We start from the raw sequence: 21,701 nt of genomic DNA, 5'->3' as shown, positions 1-21,701 counted from the left end.
TTACCTGGAGGACAGACAGACAGGTCCTATACAGGTCCTATACAGAGAGAGAACCTGTTACCTGGAGGACAGACAGACAGGTCCTATACGGAGAGAGAACCTGTTACCTGGAGGACAGACAGACAGGTCCTATACAGGTCCTATACAGAGAGAGAACCTGTTACCTGGTGGACAGACAGACAGGTCCTATACGGAGAGAGAACCTGTTATCTGGAGGACAGACAGACAGGTCCTATACAGAGAGAGAACCTGTTACCTGGAGGACAGACAGACAGGTCCTATACAGAGAGAGAACCTGTTATCTGGAGGACAGACAGACAGACAGGTCCTATAGGGAGAGGGAGAACCTGTTACCTGGAGGACCGACAGACAGACAGACAGGTCCTATACAGAGAGAGAACCTGTTACCTGGAGGACAGACAGACAGGTCCTATAGGGAGAGAGAATCTGTTACCTGGAGGACAGACAGACAGACAGACAGACAGGTCCTATACGGAGAGAGAACCTGTTACCTGGAGGACAGACAGACAGGTCCTATACAGAGAGAGAACCTGTTATCTGGAGGACAGACAGACAGACAGGTCCTATAGGGAGAGGGAGAACCTGTTACCTGGAGGACCGACAGACAGACAGACAGGTCCTATACGGAGAGAGAATCTGTTACCTGGAGGACAGACAGACAGACAGACAGACAGACAGACAGACAGACAGACAGACAGACAGACAGACAGACAGACAGACAGACAGACAGGTCCTATACAGAGAGAGAACCTGTTACCTGGAGGACAGACAGACAGACAGGTCCTATACAGAGAGAGAACCTGTTACCTGGAGGACAGACAGACAGACAGGTCCTATAGGGAGAGGGAGAACCTGTTACCTGGAGGACAGACAGACAGACAGGTCCTATACGGAGAGAGAACCTGTTACCTGGAGGACAGACAGACAGACAGGTCCTATACAGAGAGAGAACCTGTTACCTGGAGGACCGACAGTTCTGGTTCCTACCATACCTGGTTATGTTCTGGTTCCTACCATACCTGGTTATGTTCTGGTTCCTACCATACCTGGTTATGTTCTGGTTATGTTCTGGTTCCTATCATACCTGGTTATGTTCTGGTTATGTTCTGGTTCCTACCATACCTGGTTATGTTCTGGTTATGTTCTGGTTCCTACCATACCTGGTTATGTTCTGGTTCCTACCATACCTGGTTATGTTATGGTTCCTACCATACCTGGTTATGTTCTGGTTATGTTCTGGTTCCTACCATACCTGGTTATGTTCTGGTTCCTACCATACCTGGTTATGTTCTGGTTCCTACCATACCTGGTTATGTTCTGGTTCCTACCATACCTGGTTATGTTCTGGTTCCTACCATACCTGGTTATGTTCTGGTTCCTACCATACCTGGTTATGTTCTGGTTTCTACCATACCTGGTTATGTTCTGGTTCCTACCATACCTGGTTATGTTCTGGTTCCTACCATACCTGGTTATGTTCTGGTTCCTACCATACCTGGTTATGTTCTGGTTATGTTCTGGTTCCTACCATACCTGGTTATGTTCTGGTTATGTTCTGGTTCCTACCATACCTGGTTATGTTCTGGTTATGTTCTGGTTCCTACCATACCTGGTTATGTTCTGGTTCCTACCATACCTGGTTATGTTCTGGTTATGTTCTGGTTCCTACCATACCTGGTTATGTTCTGGTTATGTTCTGGTTCCTACCATACCTGGTTATGTTCTGGTTCCTACCATACCTGGTTATGTTCTGGTTCCTACCATACCTGGTTATGTTCTGGGTTCTCCACCATCTGAGTCTTGACGAAACACATGATGTCCTTATAGATCTCCCGGAGCTTGTCAAAGTCCCCACACTGAGGAGAGGCCAGGACAGGACTGGAGACAGAGAGAGACAAGTGGCTGGTAATGAGTCAACACCAGTCCTCCAGTCCATCAGAGGACAGAGGACAGAGGAGCAGACAGGACTGGAGACAGAGAGAGACAAGTGGCTGGTAATGAGTCAACACGAGTCCTCCAGTCCATCAGAGGACAGAGGAGCAGACAGGACTGGAGGCAGAGAGAGACAAGTGGTTGGTAATGAGTCAACACCAGTCCTCCAGAGGACAGAGGAGCTGAGTAGAGAAGGTGATTATTAAGAGAGAGAGCATTGGGACAATCTCAAAGAACATACTCCTTGAGTCCTTTCTCCTCGACTTCTTATTAAATCCCATTGGATGAGAAAGCCAGGAGGTCCCTCCCCTCGGACCTTCTCCTCCAATGGGAAGAGGGACTTCATGTGAACCACGTTCCCTGCCAGTACATCGGTTTCTGTGAACAGGGAGTGTGTGTATGTCTGTGTGTGTTATCCAGGCCACATCAGGGCCCAGTCCTTTGTTGAGGGAGACCTCATTAAAAGTGAATTCTTAATGAGAGCTAGTCCAAAGCCACCACCTTAACCATCTCTCTCTTCTCTCCTCTACCCTGTCTCTCTCTCTCTCCTCTACCCGCTCTCTCGCGCTCTCTCTCTCTCTCTCTCCTCTACCCGCTCTCTCGCTCTCTCGCTCTCTCTCGCTCTCTCTCGCTCTCTCTCTCGCTCTCTCTCGCTCTCTCGCTCTCTCCTCTACCCTGTCTCTCTCTCTCTCTCCTCTACCCTGTCTCTGTCTGTCTCTCTCTCTCTCCTCTACCCTGTCGTTCTCTCTCCTCTACCCTGTCTCTCTCTTCTCTACCTTGTCCCTTTCTTTCTCTCTCCCTCCTCTCCCTAGATCCTCTCTGTTCTTGTCTCTATCTCTTCTCTCTTTCCTCATCCCTCCCGCTCTCCTCTGCCTTACCACAAACATGTTCTGAGACCTGCCCTGTTCCGTTCTGAGACCTGCCCTGTTCTGAGACCTGCCCTGTTCTGAGACCTGCCCTGTTCTGAGACCTGCCCTGTTCTGAGACCTGCCCTGTTCTGAGACCTGCTCTGTTCCGTTCTGAGACCTGCCTTGTTCTGAGACCTGCCCTGTTCTGAGACCTGCCCTGTTCTGAGACCTGCCCTGGTCTGAGACCAGCCCTGGTCTGAGACCTGCCCTGGTCTGAGACCTGCCCTGGTCTGAGACCTGCCCTGTTCTGAGACCTGCCCTGTTCCGTTCTGAGACCTGCCCTGTTCTGAGACCTGCCCTGTTCTGAGACCTGCCCTGTTCTGAGACCTGCCCTGTTCTGAGACCTGCTCTGTTCCGTTCTGAGACCTGCCTTGTTCTGAGACCTGCCCTGTTCTGAGACCTGCCCTGTTCTGAGACCTGCCCTGGTCTGAGACCAGCCCTGGTCTGAGACCTGCCCTGGTCTGAGACCTGCCCTGGTCTGAGACCTGCCCTGTTCTGAGACCTGCCCTGTTCCGTTCTGAGACCGGTTCCGTTCTGAGACCTGCCCTGTTCTGAGACCTGCCCTGTTCTGAGACCTGCCCTGTTCTGAGACCTGCCCTGATCTGAGACCTGCCCTGGTCTGAGACCTGCCCTGGTCTGAGACCAGCCCTGGTCTGAGACCTGCCCTGGTCTGAGACCTGCCCTGTTCTGAGACCTGCCCTGTTCCGTTCTGAGACCGGTTCCGTTCTGAGACCTGCCCTGTTCTGAGACCTGCCCTGTTCTGAGACCTGCCCTGTTCTGAGACCTGCCCTGATCTGAGACCTGCCCTGATCTGAGACCTGCCCTGTTCTGAGACCTGCCCTGTTCCGTTCTGAGACCGGTTCCGTTCTGAGACCTGCCCTGTTCTGAGACCTGCCTTGTTCTGAGACCTGCCCTGTTCCGTTCTGAGACCGGTTCCGTTCTGCGACCGGTTCCGTTCTGCGACCTGCTCTGTTCTGAGACCTGTTCCGTTCTGAGACCTGCTCTGTTCTGAGACCTGCCCTGTTCCGTTCTGAGACCGGTTCCGTTCTGCGACCGGTTCCGTTCTGCGACCTGCTCTGTTCTGAGACCTGTTCCGTTCTGAGACCTGCTCTGTTCTGAGACCTGCTCTGTTCTGAAACCTGCTCTGTTCTGAGACCTGCCTTGTTCTGAGACCTGCCCTGTTCTGAGACCTGCCCTGGTCTGAGACCTGCCCTGGTCTGAGACCTGCCCTGGTCTGAGACCTGCCCTGTTCTGAGACCTGCCCTGTTCCGTTCTGAGACCGGTTCCGTTCTGAGACCTGCCCTGTTCTGAGACCTGCCCTGTTCTGAGACCTGCCCTGATCTGAGACCTGCCCTGATCTGAGACCTGCCCTGATCTGAGACCTGCCCTGTTCTGAGACCTGCCCTGTTCTGAGACCTGCCCTGTTCTGAGACCTGCCCTGTTCTGAGACCTGCCCTGTTCTGAGACCTGCCCTGTTCTGAGACCTGCCCTGTTCTGAGACCTGCCCTGTTCCGTTCTGAGACCGGTTCCGTTCTGCGACCTGCTCTGTTCTAAGACCTGTTCCGTTCTGAGACCTGTTCCGTTCCGAGACCTGCTCTGTTCTGAGACCTGCTCTGAGACCTGCTCTGTTCTGAGACCTGCCCTGCTCTGAGACCTGCCCTGTTCTGAGACCTGCCCTGTTCTGAGACCTGCCCTGATCTGAGACCTGCCCTGTTCCGTTCTGAGACCGGTTCCGTTCCGAGACCTGCCCTGTTCTGAGACCTGTTCCGTTCCGAGACCTGCCCTGTTCTGAGACCTGCCCTGATCTGAGACCTGCCCTGTTCCGTTCTGAGACCTGCCCTGGTCTGAGACCTGCCCTGGTCTGAGACCTGCTCTGTTCTGAGACATGCTCTGTTCTGAGACCTGCTTTGTTCTGAGACCTGCCCTGTTCTGAGACCTGCCCTGGTCTGAGACCTGCCCTGTTCTGAGACCTGCCCTGTTCTGAGACCTGCTCTGTTCTGAGACCTGCTCTGTTCTGAGACCTGCTTTGTTCTGAGACCTGCCCTGTTCTGAGACCTGCCCTGGTCTGAGACCTGCCCTGGTCTGAGACCTGCCCTGGTCTGAGACCTGCCCTGGTCTGAGACCTGCCCTGGTCTGAGACCTGCCCTGGTCTGAGACCTGCCCTGTTCTGAGACCTGCTTTGTTCTGAGACCTGCCCTGTTCTGAGACCTGGTCTGTTCTGAGACCTGGTCTGTTCTGAGATCTGCCCTGTTCTGAGACCTGCTCTGTTCAGCCACCTGAATATATTAACTGTTAAAGCTGTGAAGCCATAAGAGGAGAACAGAGGTAGGACCCAATTAAATATAGACTGTCTAAGCTGGTCACCAGGGGAGGGGGAGAGAGGAGAGAGATAGCTCACAGCTCTGTTGCATGCTGGGTATGTACATATTCAATGGTAGGCTTCGAGGGGACTCCTATGGTAGGTACACCTATAGCTCATCTCTTGGCAGTAGTACTGTAGACTACTTTATCACTGACCTCAACCCAGAGTCTCTCAGAGCGTTCACAGTCAGCCCACTGACCTCAACCCAGAGTCTCTCAGAGCCTTCACAGTCAGCCCACTGACCTCAACCCAGTCTCTCAGAGCCTTCACAGTCAGCCCACTGACCTCAACCCAAAGTCTCTCAGAGCCTTCACAGTCAGCCCACTGACCTCAACCCAGAGTCTCTCAGAGCCTTCACAGTCAGCCCACTGACCTCAACCCAGTCTCTCAGTGCCTTCACAGTCAGCCCACTGACCTCAACCCAGAGTCTCTCAGAGCCTTCACAGTCAGCCCACTGACCTCAACCCAGAGTCTCTCAGAGCCTTCACAGTCAGCCCACTGACCTCAACCCAGAGTCTCTCAGAGCCTTCACAGTCAGCCCACTGACCTCAACCCAGAGTCTCTCAGAGCCTTCACAGTCAGCCCACTGACCTCAACCCAGAGTCTCTCAGAGCCTTCACAGTCAGCCCACTGACCTCAACCCAGAGTCTCTCAGAGCCTTCACAGTCAGCCCACTGACCTCAACCCAGAGTCTCTCAGAGCCTTCACAGTCAGCCCACTGACCTCAACCCAGAGTCTCTCAGAGCCTTCACAGTCAGCCCACTGACCTCAACCCAGAGTCTCTCAGAGCCTTCACAGTCAGCCCACTGACCTCAACCCAGAGTCTCTCAGAGCCTTCACAGTCAGCCCACTGACCTCAACCCAGAGTCTCTCAGAGCCTTCAGTCAGCCCACTGACCTCAACCCAGAGTCTCTCAGAGCCTTCACAGTCAGCCCACTGACCTCAACCCAGAGTCTCTCAGAGCCTTCACAGTCAGCCCACTGACCTCAACCCAGAGTCTCTCAGAGCCTTCAGTCAGCCCACTGACCTCAACCCAGAGTCTCTCAGAGCCTTCACAGTCAGCCCACTGACCTCAACCCAGAGTCTCTCAGAGCCTTCACAGTCAGCCCACTGACCTCAACCCAGAGTCTCTCAGAGCCTTCACAGTCAGCCCACTGACCTCAACCCAGAGTCTCTCAGAGCCTTCACAGTCAGCCCACTGACCTCAACCCAGAGTCTCTCAGAGCCTTCAGTCAGCCCACTGACCTCAACCCAGAGTCTCTCAGAGCCTTCACAGTCAGCCCACTGACCTCAACCCAGAGTCTCTCAGAGCCTTCAGTCAGCCCACTGACCTCAACCCAGAGTCTCTCAGAGCCTTCACAGTCAGCCCACTGACCTCAACCCAGAGTCTCTCAGAGCCTTCAGTCAGCCCACTGACCTCAACCCAGAGTCTCTCAGAGCCTTCACAGTCAGCCCACTGACCTCAACCCAGAGTCTCTCAGAGCCTTCACAGTCAGCCCACTGACCTCGACCCAGAGTCTCTCAGAGCCTTCACAGTCAGCCCACTGACCTCAACCCAGAGTCTCTCAGAGCCTTCACAGTCAGCCCACTGACCTCAACCCAGAGTCTCTCAGAGCCTTCACAGTCAGCCCACTGACCTCAACCCAGAGTCTCTCAGAGCCTTCACAGTCAGCCCACTGACCTCGACCCAGAGTCTCTCAGAGCCTTCACAGTCAGCCCACTGACCTCAACCCAGAGTCTCAGAGCCTTCACAGTCAGCCCACTGACCTCAACCCAGAGTCTCTCAGAGCCTTATGTCGTTCCACTTCATGATTGTGTCCCACTTGTTGTTGATTCTTCACAAAAAAATACAGTTTTATATCTTTATGTTTGAAGCCTGAAATGTGGCAAAAGGTCGCAAAGTTCAAGGGGGCCGAATACTTTCGCAAGGCACTGTATATACACATTTTTGTAAATATTTGAGTATATCTTTTCATGTGACAACACTGAAGAAATGACACTTTGCTACAATGTAAAGTAGTGAGTGTACAGCTTGTATAACAGTGTACATTTTCTGTCCCCTCAAAATAACTCAACACAGCCATTAATGTCTAAACCGCTGGCAACAAAAGTGAGTACACCCCTAAGTGAAAATGTCCAAATTGGGCCCAATTAGCCTTTTTCCCTCCCCGGTGTCATGTGACTCGTTAGTGTCACAAGGTCTCAGGTGTGAATGGGGAGCAGGTGTGTTAAATGTGGTGTCATCGCTCTCACACTCCCTCATACTGACTGGTCACTGGAAGTTCAACATGGCACCTCAAATCACTTTTGTGATATACTGTATATATATATATATTTTTTTTTATTCTACCTCTTGGGGATGTCATTTCGGAAACATAATGTAAACTTTCACTGCTATGTGGATGACACACAGCTGTACATTTCGGTGTTCCTCAAGGTTCTGTTTTAGGACCACTATTGTTTTCACTATATATTTTACCTCTTGGGGATGTTATTCGAAAACATAATGTAAACTTTCACTGCTATGCGGATGACACACAGCTGTACATTTCAATGAAACATGGTGAAGCCCCAAAATTGCCCTCGCTAGAAGCATGTGTTTCAGACATAAGGAAGTGGATGGCTGCAAACTTTCTACTTTTAAACTCGGACAAAACAGAGATGCTTGTTCTCGGTCCCAAGAAACAAAGAGATCTTCTGTTGAATCTGACAATTAATCTTAATGGTGGTACAGTCGTCTCAAATAAAACTGTGAAGGACCTCGGCGTTACTCTGGACCCTGATCTCTCTTTTGACGAACATATCAAGACTGTTTCAAGGACAGCTTTTTTTCCATCCACATCTTGGCCATGTTCTGTTATAATCTCCACCCGACACAGCCAGAAGAGGACTGGCCACCCCACATAGCCTGGTTCCTCTCTAGGTTTCTTCCTAGATTTTGGCCTTTCTAGGGAGTTTTTCCTAGCCACCGTGCTTCTACACCTGCATTGCTTGCTGTTTGAGGTTTTAGGCTGGGTTCCTGTACAGCACTTTGAGATATCAGCTGATGTACGAAGGGCTATATAAATACATTTGATTGATATTTAAATGACTCTGAAGGACACCATTCCAGGTGATTCCAGATGACATCGTACTGTATTGACAGCTGTGTAGTTAAGTCAGCGTAGTGTAATATGTGAATCTACCTGTGGTCTGAAGTGGAGTCCATCTCTTTCTTCACCACATCATAGGCATCCTGAAGCAGGTCCTGACAACAAACAAACAAACAACATTCTGGTTGTAACAACATGGCTGAAACAAGAGGAAACTACAAGGTGTAGATCTGTGGGGTCTATGTCCCATTTCTCCAGGGGTATGACTGTCTGTCTTCCATCACTATGGGGTCTCTGTCCCATTTCTCCAGGGGTATGACTGTCTGTCTTCCATCACTACGGGGTCTCTGTCCCATTTCTCCAGGGGTATGACTGTCTTCCATCACTATGGGGTCTCTGTCCCATTTCTCCAGGGGTATGACTGTCTTCCATCACTATGGGGTCTCTGTCCCATTTCTCCAGGGGTATGACTGTCTTCCATCACTATGGGGTCTCTGTCCCATTTCTCCAGGGGTATGACTGTCTTCCATCACTATGGGGTCTCTGTCCCATTTCTCCAGGGGTATGACTGTCTTCCATCACTATGGGGTCTCTGTCCCATTTCTCCAGGGGTATGACTGTCTGTCTTCCATCACTATGGGGTCTCTGTCCCATTTCTCCAGGGGTATGACTGTCTGTCTTCCATCACTATGGGGTCTCTGTCCCATTTCTCCAGGGGTATGACTGTCTTCCATCACTATGGGGTCTCTGTCCCATTTCTCCAGGGGTATGACTGTCTGTCTGTCTTCCATCACTATGGGGTCTCTGTCCCATTTCTCCAGGGGTTTGACTGTCTGTCTTCCATCACTATGGGGTCTCTGTCCCATTCCTCCAGGGGTATGACTGTCTGTCTGTCTTCCATCACTATGGGGTCTCTGTCCCATTTCTCCAGGGGTATGACTGTCTGTCTTCCATCACTATGGGGTCTCTGTCCCATTTCTCCAGGGGTATGACTGTCTGTCTTCCATCACTATGGGGTCTCTGTCCCATTTCTCCAGGGGTATGACTGTCTGTCTGTCTTCCATCACTATGGGGTCTCTGGCCCATTTCTCCAGGGGTATGACTGTCTGTCTGTCTTCCATCACTATGGGGTCTCTGTCCCATTTCTCCAGGGGTATGACTGTCTGTCTGTCTTCCATCACTATGGGGTCTCTGTCCCATTTCTCCAGGGGTATGACTGTGGGTAGTGTGTCAGTACAATAGAGTGACGAGGGGTGTCTTCTGGTCCTTCTGTAGCTCAGTTGGTAGAGCATGGCGCTTGTAACGCCAGGGTAGTGGGTTCGATCCCCGGGACCACCCATACGTAGAATGTATGCACACATGACTGTAAGTCGCTTTGGATAAAAGCGTCTGCTAAATGGCATATATTATTATTATTATATTAGACGGGGAGCCAAAGCACCACAGCCGTCACAATCCTGGCTCTTAAAAACAGCTAAGCCTATTGTCTATTGTCTTTTACCCCTGAAGACTAAAACAGGGTGCTAGCCACTACTAATCCATCTCTCCCTCCCTTCCTCCCCCTGTCAGATGGATTAGTAGCGGCATCTTGTCCTGGGAGAAGCCTACTGGGAGAGAGGGATGAAACGAAGGAGAGAGAGAGAGCCACAGGGATGGAGAGACAGACGGAGAGTGGTGGGGGGGGGGGTAAAGACAGAGAGAGATACAGCCAGAAAATCATCACTTGTCCACCAATGAAGGGAGAAAGAAAGAGAGAGAGAAATGGAGAGCGAGAAAAATATGAGCCACCCGGTGTTATGAGATAAAGTCCCTTCTCTCCAGACACTCTGAACACTACCAGGAGAAACAGAGCAGATCACTGTCTGGAGAAACAGAGCAGCTCACTGTCTGGAGAAACAGAGCAGCTCTGCTCACTGTCTAGAGAAACAGAGCAGCTCACTGTCTGTAGAAACAGAGCAGCTCTGCTCACTGTCTAGAGAAACAGAGCAGCTCACTGTCTGGAGAAACAGAGCAGCTCACTGTCTGGAGAAACAGAGCAGCTCACTGTCTGGAGAAACAGAGCAGCTCACTGTCTGGAGAAACAGAGCAGCTCACTGTCTGGAGAAACAGAGCAGCTCACTGTCTGGAGAAACAGAGCAGCTCACTGTCTGTAGAAACAGAGCAGCTCTGCTCACTGTCTAGAGAAACAGAGCAGCTCACTGTCTGGAGAAACAGAGCAGCTCACTGTCTGGAGAAACAGAGCAGCTCACTGTCTGGAGAAACAGAGCAGCTCACTGTCTGGAGAAACAGAGCAGCTCTGCTCACTGTCTAGAGAAACAGAGCAGCTCACTGTCTGGAGAAACAGAGCAGCTCACTGTCTGGAGAAACAGAGCAGCTCACTGTCTGGAGAAACAGAGCAGCTCACTGTCTGTAGAAACAGAGCAGCTCTGCTCACTGTCTAGAGAAACAGAGCAGCTCACTGTCTAGAGAAACAGAGCAGCTCACTGTCTGGAGAAACAGAGCAGCTCACTGTCTGGAGAAACAGAGCAGCTCACTGTCTGGAGAAACAGAGCAGCTCACTGTCTGGAGAAACAGAGCAGCTCTGCTCACTGTCTAGAGAAACAGAGCGGCTCTGCTCACTGTCTGTAGAAACAGAGCAGCTCACCGTCTAGAGAAACAGAGCAGCTCACTGTCTAGAGAAACAGAGCAGCTCACTGTCTGGAGAAACAGAGCGGCTCTGCTCACTGTCTAGAGAAACAGAGCAGCTCACTGTCTAGAGAAACAGAGCAGCTCACTGTCTGGAGAAACAGAGCAGCTCACTGTCTGGAGAAACAGAGCAGCTCACTGTCTAGAGAAACAGAGCAGCTCACTGTCTAGAGAAACAGAGCAGCTCACTGTCTGGAGAAACAGAGCAGCTCACTGTCTAGAGAAACAGAGCAGCTCACTGTCTAGAGAAACAGAGCAGCTCACTGTCTGGAGAAACAGAGCAGCTCACTGTCTGGAGAAACAGAGCAGCTCACTGTCTAGAGAAACAGAGCAGCTCACTGTCTGGAGAAACAGAGCAGCTCACTGTCTAGAGAAACAGAGCAGCTGACTGTCTAGAGAAACAGAGCAGCTCACTGTCTGGAGAAACAGAGCAGCTCTGCTCACTGTCTAGAGAAACAGAGCAGCTCACTGTCTGGAGAAACAGAGCAGCTCACTGTCTGGAGAAACAGAGCAGCTCACTGTCTGGAGAAACAGAGCAGCTCACTGTCTGGAGAAACAGAGCAGCTCACTGTCTGGAGAAACAGAGCAGCTCACTGTCTGGAGAAACAGAGCAGCTCACTGTCTGGAGAAACAGAGCAGCTCACTGTCTGGAGAAACAGAGCAGCTCACTGTCTGGAGAAACAGAGCAGCTCACTGTCTGGAGAAACAGAGCAGCTCACTGTCTGGAGAAACAGAGCAGCTCACTGTCTAGAGAAACAGAGCAGCTCACTGTCTAGAGAAACAGAGCAGCTCACTGTCTGGAGAAACAGAGCAGCTCACTGTCTAGAGAAACAGAGCAGCTCACTGTCTACATTTACATTTACATTTAAGTCATTTAGCAGACGAGCAGCTCACTGTCTAGAGAAACAGAGCAGCTCACTGTCTAGAGAAACAGAGCAGCTCACTGTCTAGAGAAACAGAGCAGCTCACTGTCTGGAGAAACAGAGCAGCTCACTGTCTAGAGAAACAGAGCAGCTCACTGTCTGGAGAAACAGAGCAGCTCAGAGGAGCTCAGAGGAGGCTGTGAGACAGTGTGACCCCTGACCTCTCCATAGGCTGTGAGACGGTGTGACCCCTGACCTCTCCATAGGAAGGAGACGAGGCTGTGAGACGGTGTGACCCCTGACCTCTCCATAGGAAGGAGACGAGGCTGTGAGACCGTGTGTCCTAACCTCTCCATAGGAAGGAGACGAGGCTGTGAGACGGTGTGACCCCTGACCTCTCCATAGGAAGGAGACGAGGCTGTGAGACGGTGTGACCCCTGACCTCTCCATAGGAAGGAGATGAGGCTGTGAGACTGTGTGTCCTAACCTCTCCATAGGAAGGAGACGAGGCTGTGAGACGGTGTGACCCCTGACCTCTCCATAGGAAGGAGACGAGGCTGTGGGACGGTGTGACCCCTAACCTCTCCATAGGCTGTGAGACGGTGTGACCCCTGACCTCTCCCATAGGAAGGAGACGAGGCTGTGAGACGGTGTGACCCCTGACCCAGGGGTTCTTTAACTTTTTCAGCCTGGGACCCAAATTAGAAATTCTGTGTTTTCCTGGGACCCAAGCTCACGGAAATATGCAACTATATGTAAATATTGGTACATTTCATTACCCTCATTCCTAAAAACAAATGCAATATAGACTAAAACAAATAATAATGCCATAAAATATTCATTTAAATATCTAATCATGTTTAATTCTGCCCTACCAAGCTAAAAGGCAGTAACTTCTCATAGCGTGAAACTGAGGAAAATGGGCTTTAATTTACCTTTGGTTTCATATTATCTCTATCTATTCATAGTATCTCTATCTATTCATAGTATCTCTATCTATTCATAGTATCTCTATCTATTCATAGTATCTCTATCTATTCATAGTATCTCTATCTATTCATATCTATTCATAGTATCTCTATCTATTCATAGTATCTCTATCTATTCATATCTATTCATAGTATCTCTATCTATTCATAGTATCTCTATCTATTCATAGTATCTCTATCTATTCATAGTATCTCTATCTATTCATATCTATTCATAGTATCTCTATCTATTCATAGTATCTCTATCTATTCATATCTATTCATAGTATCTCTATCTATTCATAGTATCTCTATCTATTCATAGTATCTCTATCTATTCATAGTATCTCTATCTAATCATAGTATCTCTATCTATTCATAGTATCTCTATCTATTCATAGTATCTCTATCTATTCATAGTATCTCTATCTATTCATATCTATTCATAGTATATCTATCTATTCATAGTATCTCTATCTATTCATATCTATTCATAGTATCTCTATCTATTCATAGTATCTCTATCTATTCATAGTATCTCTATCTATTCATAGTATCTCTATCTATTCATATCTATTCATAGTATCTCTATCTATTCATAGTATCTCTATCTATTCATAGTATCTCCATCTATTCATAGTATCTCTATCTATTCATAGTATCTCTATCTATTCATATCTATTCATAGTATCTCTATCTATTCATATCTAATCATAGTATCTCTATCTATTCATAGTATCTCTATCTATTCATAGTATCTCTATCTATTCATAGTATCTCTATCTATTCATATCTAATCATAGTATCTCTATCTATTCATAGTATCTCTATCTATTCATAGTATCTCTATCTATTCATATCTATTCATAGTATCTCTATCTATTCATATCTATTCATAGTATCTCTATCTATTCATAGTATCTCTATCTATTCATAGTATCTCTATCTATTCATAGTATCTCTATCTATTCATATCTAATCATAGTATCTCTATCTATTCATATCTATTCATAGTATCTCTATCTATTCATAGTATCTCTATCTATTCATATCTATTCATAGTATCTCTATCTATTCATAGTATCTCTATCTATTCATAGTATCTCTATCTATTCATAGTATCTCTATCTATTCATAGTATCTCTATCTATTCATATCTATTCATAGTATCTCTATCTATTCATAGTATCTCTATCTATTCATAGTATCTCTATCTATTCATAGTATCTCTATCTATTCATAGTATCTCTATCTATTCATAGTATCTCTATCTATTCATAGTATCTCTATCTATTCATATCTATTCATAGTATCTCTATCTATTCATATCTATTCATAGTATCTCTATCTATTCATAGTATCTCTATCTATTCATAGTATCTCTATCTATTCATAGTATCTCTATCTATTCATATCTATTCATAGTATCTCTATCTATTCATATCTATTCATATCTATTCATAGTATCTCTATCTATTCATAGTATCTCTATCTATTCATAGTATCTCTATCTATTCATATTATCTCTATCTATTCATATCTATTCATAGTATCTCTATCTATTCATATCTATTCATAGTATCTCTATCTATTCATAGTATCTCTATCTATTCATATCTATTCATAGTATCTCTATCTATTCATAGTATCTCTATCTATTCATAGTATCTCTATCTATTCATAGTATCTCTATCTATTCATATCTATTCATAGTATCTCTATCTATTCATAGTATCTCTATCTATTCATAGTATCTCTATCTATTCATAGTATCTCTATCTATTCATATCTATTCATAGTATCTCTATCTATTCATATCTAATCATAGTATCTCTATCTATTCATAGTATCTCTATCTATTCATATCTAATCATAGTATCTCTATCTATTCATATCTATTCATAGTATCTCTATCTATTCATATCTAATCATAGTATCTCTATCTATTCATAGTATCTCTATCTATTCATAGTATCTCTATCTATTCATATCTATTCATAGTATCTCTATCTATTCATATCTATTCATAGTATCTCTATCTATTCATAGTATCTCTATCTATTCATAGTATCTCTATCTATTCATATCTATTCATAGTATCTCTGTCTATTCATAGTATCTCTATCTATTCATAGTATCTCTATCTATTCATAGTATCTCTATCTATTCATATCTATTCATAGTATCTCTATCTATTCATATCTAATCATAGTATCTCTATCTATTCATAGTATCTCTATCTATTCATATCTAATCATAGTATCTCTATCTATTCATATCTATTCATAGTATCTCTATCTATTCATATCTAATCATAGTATCTCTATCTATTCATAGTATCTCTATCTATTCATAGTATCTCTATCTATTCATAGTATCTCTATCTATTCATATCTATTCATAGTATCTCTATCTATTCATATCTATTCATAGTATCTCTATCTATTCATAGTATCTCTATCTATTCATAGTATCTCTATCTATTCATAGTATCTCTATCTATTCATAGTATCTCTATCTATTCATATCTATTCATAGTATCTCTATCTATTCATAGTATCTCTATCTATTCATAGTATCTCTATCTATTCATATCTATTCATAGTATCTCTATCTATTCATATCTATTCATAGTATCTCTATCTATTCATATCTATTCATAGTATCTCTATCTATTCATAGTATCTCTATCTATTCATATCTATTCATAGTATCTCTATCTATTCATAGTATCTCTATCTATTCATAGTATCTCTATCTATTCATAGTATCTCTATCTATTCATATCTATTCATAGTATCTCTATCTATTCATAGTATCTCTATCTATTCATAGTATCTCTATCTATTCATAGTATCTCTATCTATTCATAGTATCTCTATCTATTCATATCTATTCATAGTATCTCTATCTATTCATAGTATCTCTATCTATTCATATCTATTCATAGTATCTCTATCTATTCATATCTATTCATAGTATCTCTATCTATTCATAGTATCTCTATCTATTCATAGTATCTCTATCTATTCATAGTATCTCTATCTATTCATAGTATCTCTATCTATTCATATCTATTCATAGTATCTCTATCTATTCATAGTATCTCTATCTATTCATATCTATTCATAGTATCTCTATCTATTCATATCTATTCATAGTATCTCTATCTATTCATAGTATCTCTATCTATTCATAGTATCTCTATCTATTCATAGTATCTCTATCTATTCATATCTAATCATAGTATCTCTATCTATTCATATCTATTCATAGTATCTCTATCTATTCATAGTATCTCTATCTATTCATATCTATTCATAGTATCTCTATCTATTCATATCTATTCATAGTATCTCTATCTATTCATAGTATCTCTATCTATTCATAGTATCTCTATCTATTCATAGTATCTCTATCTATTCATATCTATTCATAGTATCTCTATCTATTCATATCTATTCACAGTATCTCTATCTATTCACAGTATCTCTATCTATTCATAGTATCTCTATCTATTCATAGTATCTCTATCTATTCATAGTATCTCTATCTATTCATAGTATCTCTATCTATTCATAGTATCTCTATCTATTCATATCTATTCACAGTATCTCTATCTATTCACAGTATCTCTATCTATTCATAGTATCTCTATCTATTCATAGTATCTCTATCTATTCATAGTATCTCTATCTATTCATAGTATCTCTATCTATTCATAGTATCTCTATCTATTCATAGTATCTCTATCTATTCATAGTATCTCTATCTATTCATAGTATCTCTATCTATTCATAGTATCTCTATCTATTCATAGTATCTCTATCTATTCATATCTATTCATAGTATCTCTATCTATTCATAGTATCTCTATCTATTCATAGTATCTCTATCTATTCATAGTATCTCTATCTATTCATAGTATCTCTATCTATTCATAGTATCTCTATCTATTCATAGTATCTCTATCTATTCATATCTATTCATAGTATCTCTATCTATTCATAGTATCTCTATCTATTCATAGTATCTCTATCTATTCATATCTATTCATAGTATCTCTATCTATTCATAGTATCTCTATCTATTCATATCTATTCATAGTATCTCTATCTATTCATATCTATTCATAGTATCTCTATCTATTCATAGTATCTCTATCTATTCATATCTATTCATAGTATCTCTATCCATTCATATCTATTCATAGTATCTCTATCTATTCATATCTATTCATAGTATCTCTATCTATTCATAGTATCTCTATCTATTCATAGTATCTCTATCTATTCATATCTATTCATAGTATCTCTATCTATTCATAGTATCTCTATCTATTCATATCTATTCATAGTATCTCTATCTATTCATAGTATCTCTATCTATTCATAGTATCTCTATCTATTCATATCTATTCATAGTATCTCTATCTATTCATATCTATTCATAGTATCTCTATCCATTCATATCTATTCATAGTATCTCTATCTATTCATATCTATTCATAGTATCTCTATCTATTCATAGTATCTATTCATAGTATCTCTATCTATTCATAGTATCTCTATCTATTCATAGTATCTCTATCTATTCATAGTATCTCTATCTATTCATAGTATCTCTATCTATTCATAGTATCTCTATCTATTCATAGTATCTCTATCTATTCATATCTATTCATAGTATCTCTATCTATTCATAGTATCTCTATCTATTCATATCTATTCATAGTATCTCTATCTATTCATATCTATTCATAGTATCTCTATCTATTCATAGTATCTCTATCTATTCATATCTATTCATAGTATCTCTATCTATTCATAGTATCTCTATCTATTCATAGTATCTCTATCTATTCATATCTAATCATAGTATCTCTATCTATTCATATCTATTCATAGTATCTCTATCTATTCATATCTATTCATAGTATCTCTATCTATTCATATCTATTCATAGTATCTCTATCTATTCATATCTATTCATAGTATCTCTATCTATTCATATCTATTCATAGTATCTCTATCTATTCATAGTATCTCTATCTATTCATAGTATCTCTATCTATTCATATCTATTCATAGTATCTCTATCTATTCATAGTATCTCTATCTATTCATAGTATCTCTATCTATTCATATCTATTCATAGCATCTCTATCTATTCATATCTATTCATAGTATCTCTATCTATTCATATCTATTCATAGTATCTCTATCTATTCATAGTATATCTATCTATTCATAGTATCTCTATCTATTCATAGTATCTCTATCTATTCATATCTATTCATAGCATCTCTATCTATTCATATCTATTCATAGTATCTCTATCTATTCATAGTATCTCTATCTATTCATAGTATCTCTATCTATTCATAGTATCTCTATCTATTCATATCTATTCATAGTATCTCTATCTATTCATAGTATCTCTATCTATTCATAGTATCTCTATCTATTCATAGTATCTCTATCTATTCATAGTATCTCTATCTATTCATAGTATCTCTATCTATTCATATCTATTCATAGTATCTCTATCTATTCATAGTATCTCTATCTATTCATAGTATCTCTATCTATTCATATCTATTCATAGTATCTCTATCCATTCATAGTATCTCTATCTATTCATAGTATATCTATCTATTCATAGTATCTCTATCTATTCATAGTATCTCTATCTATTCATATCTATTCATAGCATCTCTATCTATTCATATCTATTCATAGTATCTCTATCTATTCATATCTATTCATAGCATCTCTATCTATTCATATCCATTCATAGTATCTCTATCTATTCATAGTATATCTATCTATTCATAGTATCTCTATCTATTCATAGTATCTCTATCTATTCATATCTATTCATAGCATCTCTATCTATTCATATCTATTCATAGTATCTCTATCTATTCATAGTATCTCTATCTATTCATATCTATTCATAGTATCTCTATCTATTCATAGTATCTCTATCTATTCATAGTATCTCTATCTATTCATAGTATCTCTATCTATTCATAGTATCTCTATCTATTCATATCTATTCATAGTATCTCTATCTATTCATAGTATCTCTATCTATTCATAGTATCTCTATCTATTCATAGTATCTCTATCTATTCATAGTATCTCTATCTATTCATATCTATTCATAGTATCTCTATCTATTCATAGTATCTCTATCTATTCATATCTATTCATAGTATCTCTATCTATTCATATCTATTCATAGTATCTCTATCTATTCATAGTATCTCTATCTATTCATAGTATCTCTATCTATTCATAGTATCTCTATCTATTCATATCTAATCATAGTATCTCTATCTATTCATATCTATTCATAGTATCTCTATCTATTCATATCTATTCATAGTATCTCTATCTATTCATAGTATCTCTATCTATTCATAGTATCTCTATCTATTCATATTATCTCTATCTATTCATATCTATTCATAGTATCTCTATCTATTCATATCTATTCATAGTATCTCTATCTATTCATAGTATCTCTATCTATTCATATCTATTCATAGTATCTCTATCTATTCATAGTATCTCTATCTATTCATAGTATCTCTATCTATTCATAGTATCTCTATCTATTCTATCTATTCATAGTATCTCTATCTATTCATAGTATCTCTATCTATTCATAGTATCTCTATCTATTCATAGTATCTCTATCTATTCATAGTATCTCTATCTATTCATATCTATTCATAGTATCTCTATCTATTCATAGTATCTCTATCTATTCATAGTATCTCTATCTATTCATAGTATCTCTATCTATTCATATCTATTCATAGTATCTCTATCTATTCTATCTATTCATAGTATCTCTATCTATTCATAGTATCTCTATCTATTCATAGTATCTCTATCTATTCATATCTCTATCTATTCATTAGTATCTCTATCTATTCATAGTATCTCTATCTATTCATAGTATCTCTATCTATTCATAGTATCTCTATCTATTCATAGTATCTCTATCTATTCATAGTATCTCTATCTATTCATAGTATCTCTATCTATTCATATCTATTCATAGTATCTCTATCTATTCATAGTATCTCTATCTATTCATAGTATCTCTATTCATAGTATCTCTATCTATTCATAGTATCTCTATCTATTCATAGTATCTCTATCTATTCATAGTATCTCTATCTATTCATAGTATCTCTATCTATTCATAGTATCTCTATCTATTCATAGTATCTCTATCTATTCATAGTATCTCTATCTATTCATATCTATTCATAGTATCTCTATCTATTCATAGTATCTCTATCTATTCATATCTATTCATAGTATCTCTATCTATTCATATCTATTCATAGTATCTCTATCTATTCATAGTATCTCTATCTATTCATAGTATCTCTATCTATTCATAGTATCTCTATCTATTCATATCTATTCATAGTATCTCTATCTATTCATATCTATTCATAGTATCTCTATCTATTCATAGTATCTCTATCTATTCATAGTATCTCTATCTATTCATAGTATCTCTATCTATTCATAGTATCTCTATCTATTAGTATATCTATTCATAGTATCTCATATCTATTCATAGTATCTCTATCTATTCATAGTATCTCTATCTATTCATAGTATCTCTATCTATTCATAGTATCTCTATCTATTCATAGTATCTCTATCTATTCATAGTATCTCTATCTATTCATAGTATCTCTATCTATTCATATCTATTCATAGTATCTCTATCTATTCATAGTATCTCTATCTATTCATAGTATCTCTATCTATTCATAGTATCTCTATCTATTCATAGTATCTCTATCTATTCATAGTATCTCTATCTATTCATAGTATCTCTATTAGTATCTCTATCTATTCATAGTATCTCTATCTATTCATAGTATCTCTATCTATTCATAGTATCTCTATCTATTCTATCTATTCATAGTATCTCTATCTATTCATAGTATCTCTATCTATTCATAGTATCTCTATCTATTCATATCTATTCATAGTATCTCTATCTATTCATAGTATCTCTATCTATTCATAGTATCTCTATCTATTCATAGTATCTCTATCTATTCATAGTATCTCTATCTATTCATAGTATCTCTATTCATAGTATCTCTATCTATTCATCTCTATCTATTCATAGTATCTCTATCTATTCATAGTATCTCTATCTATTCATATCTATTCATAGTATCTCTATCTATTCATAGTATCTCTATCTATTCATATCTATTCATAGTATCTCTATCTATTCATATCTATTCATAGTATCTCTATCTATTCATAGTATCTCTATCTATTCATAGTATTCTATCTATTCATAGTATCTCTATCTATTCATAGTATCTCTATCTATTCATATCTATTCATAGTATCTATCTATTCATAGTATCTCTATCTATTCATAGTATCTCTATCTATTCATATCTATTCATAGTATCTCTATCTATTCTATCTATTCATAGTATCTCTATCTATTCATATCTATTCATAGTATCTCTATCTATTCATAGTATCTCTATCTATTCATAGTATCTCTATCTATTCATATCTATTCATAGTATCTCTATCTATTCATATCATAGTATCTCTATCTATTCATAGTATCTCTATCTATTCATAGTATCTCTATCTATTCATAGTATTCTATCTATTCATAGTATCTCTATCTATTCATAGTATCTCTATCTATTCTATCTATTCATAGTATCTATTCTATCTATTCATAGTATCTCTATCTATTCATAGTATCTCTATCTATTCATATCTATTCATAGTATCTCTATCTATTCATAGTATCTCTATCTATTCATAGTATCTCTATCTATTCATATCTAT

The 21,701-nt window shown here is 40.6% G+C and overlaps 1 pseudogene; it reads right to left on the bottom strand.

The window, feature by feature from the left end:
• The window catches only part of LOC124021627, a 41,185-nt pseudogene that overhangs the window by 1,040 nt on the left and 18,444 nt on the right, over nucleotides 1-21,701 (bottom strand).

The sequence above is a fragment of the Oncorhynchus gorbuscha genome, unplaced genomic scaffold (assembly GCF_021184085.1).
Source record: "Oncorhynchus gorbuscha isolate QuinsamMale2020 ecotype Even-year unplaced genomic scaffold, OgorEven_v1.0 Un_scaffold_1150, whole genome shotgun sequence".
NCBI classification, from domain to species: Eukaryota; Metazoa; Chordata; class Actinopteri; order Salmoniformes; family Salmonidae; genus Oncorhynchus; species Oncorhynchus gorbuscha.
This window is presented reverse-complemented; position numbering and strand designations above follow the sequence as displayed.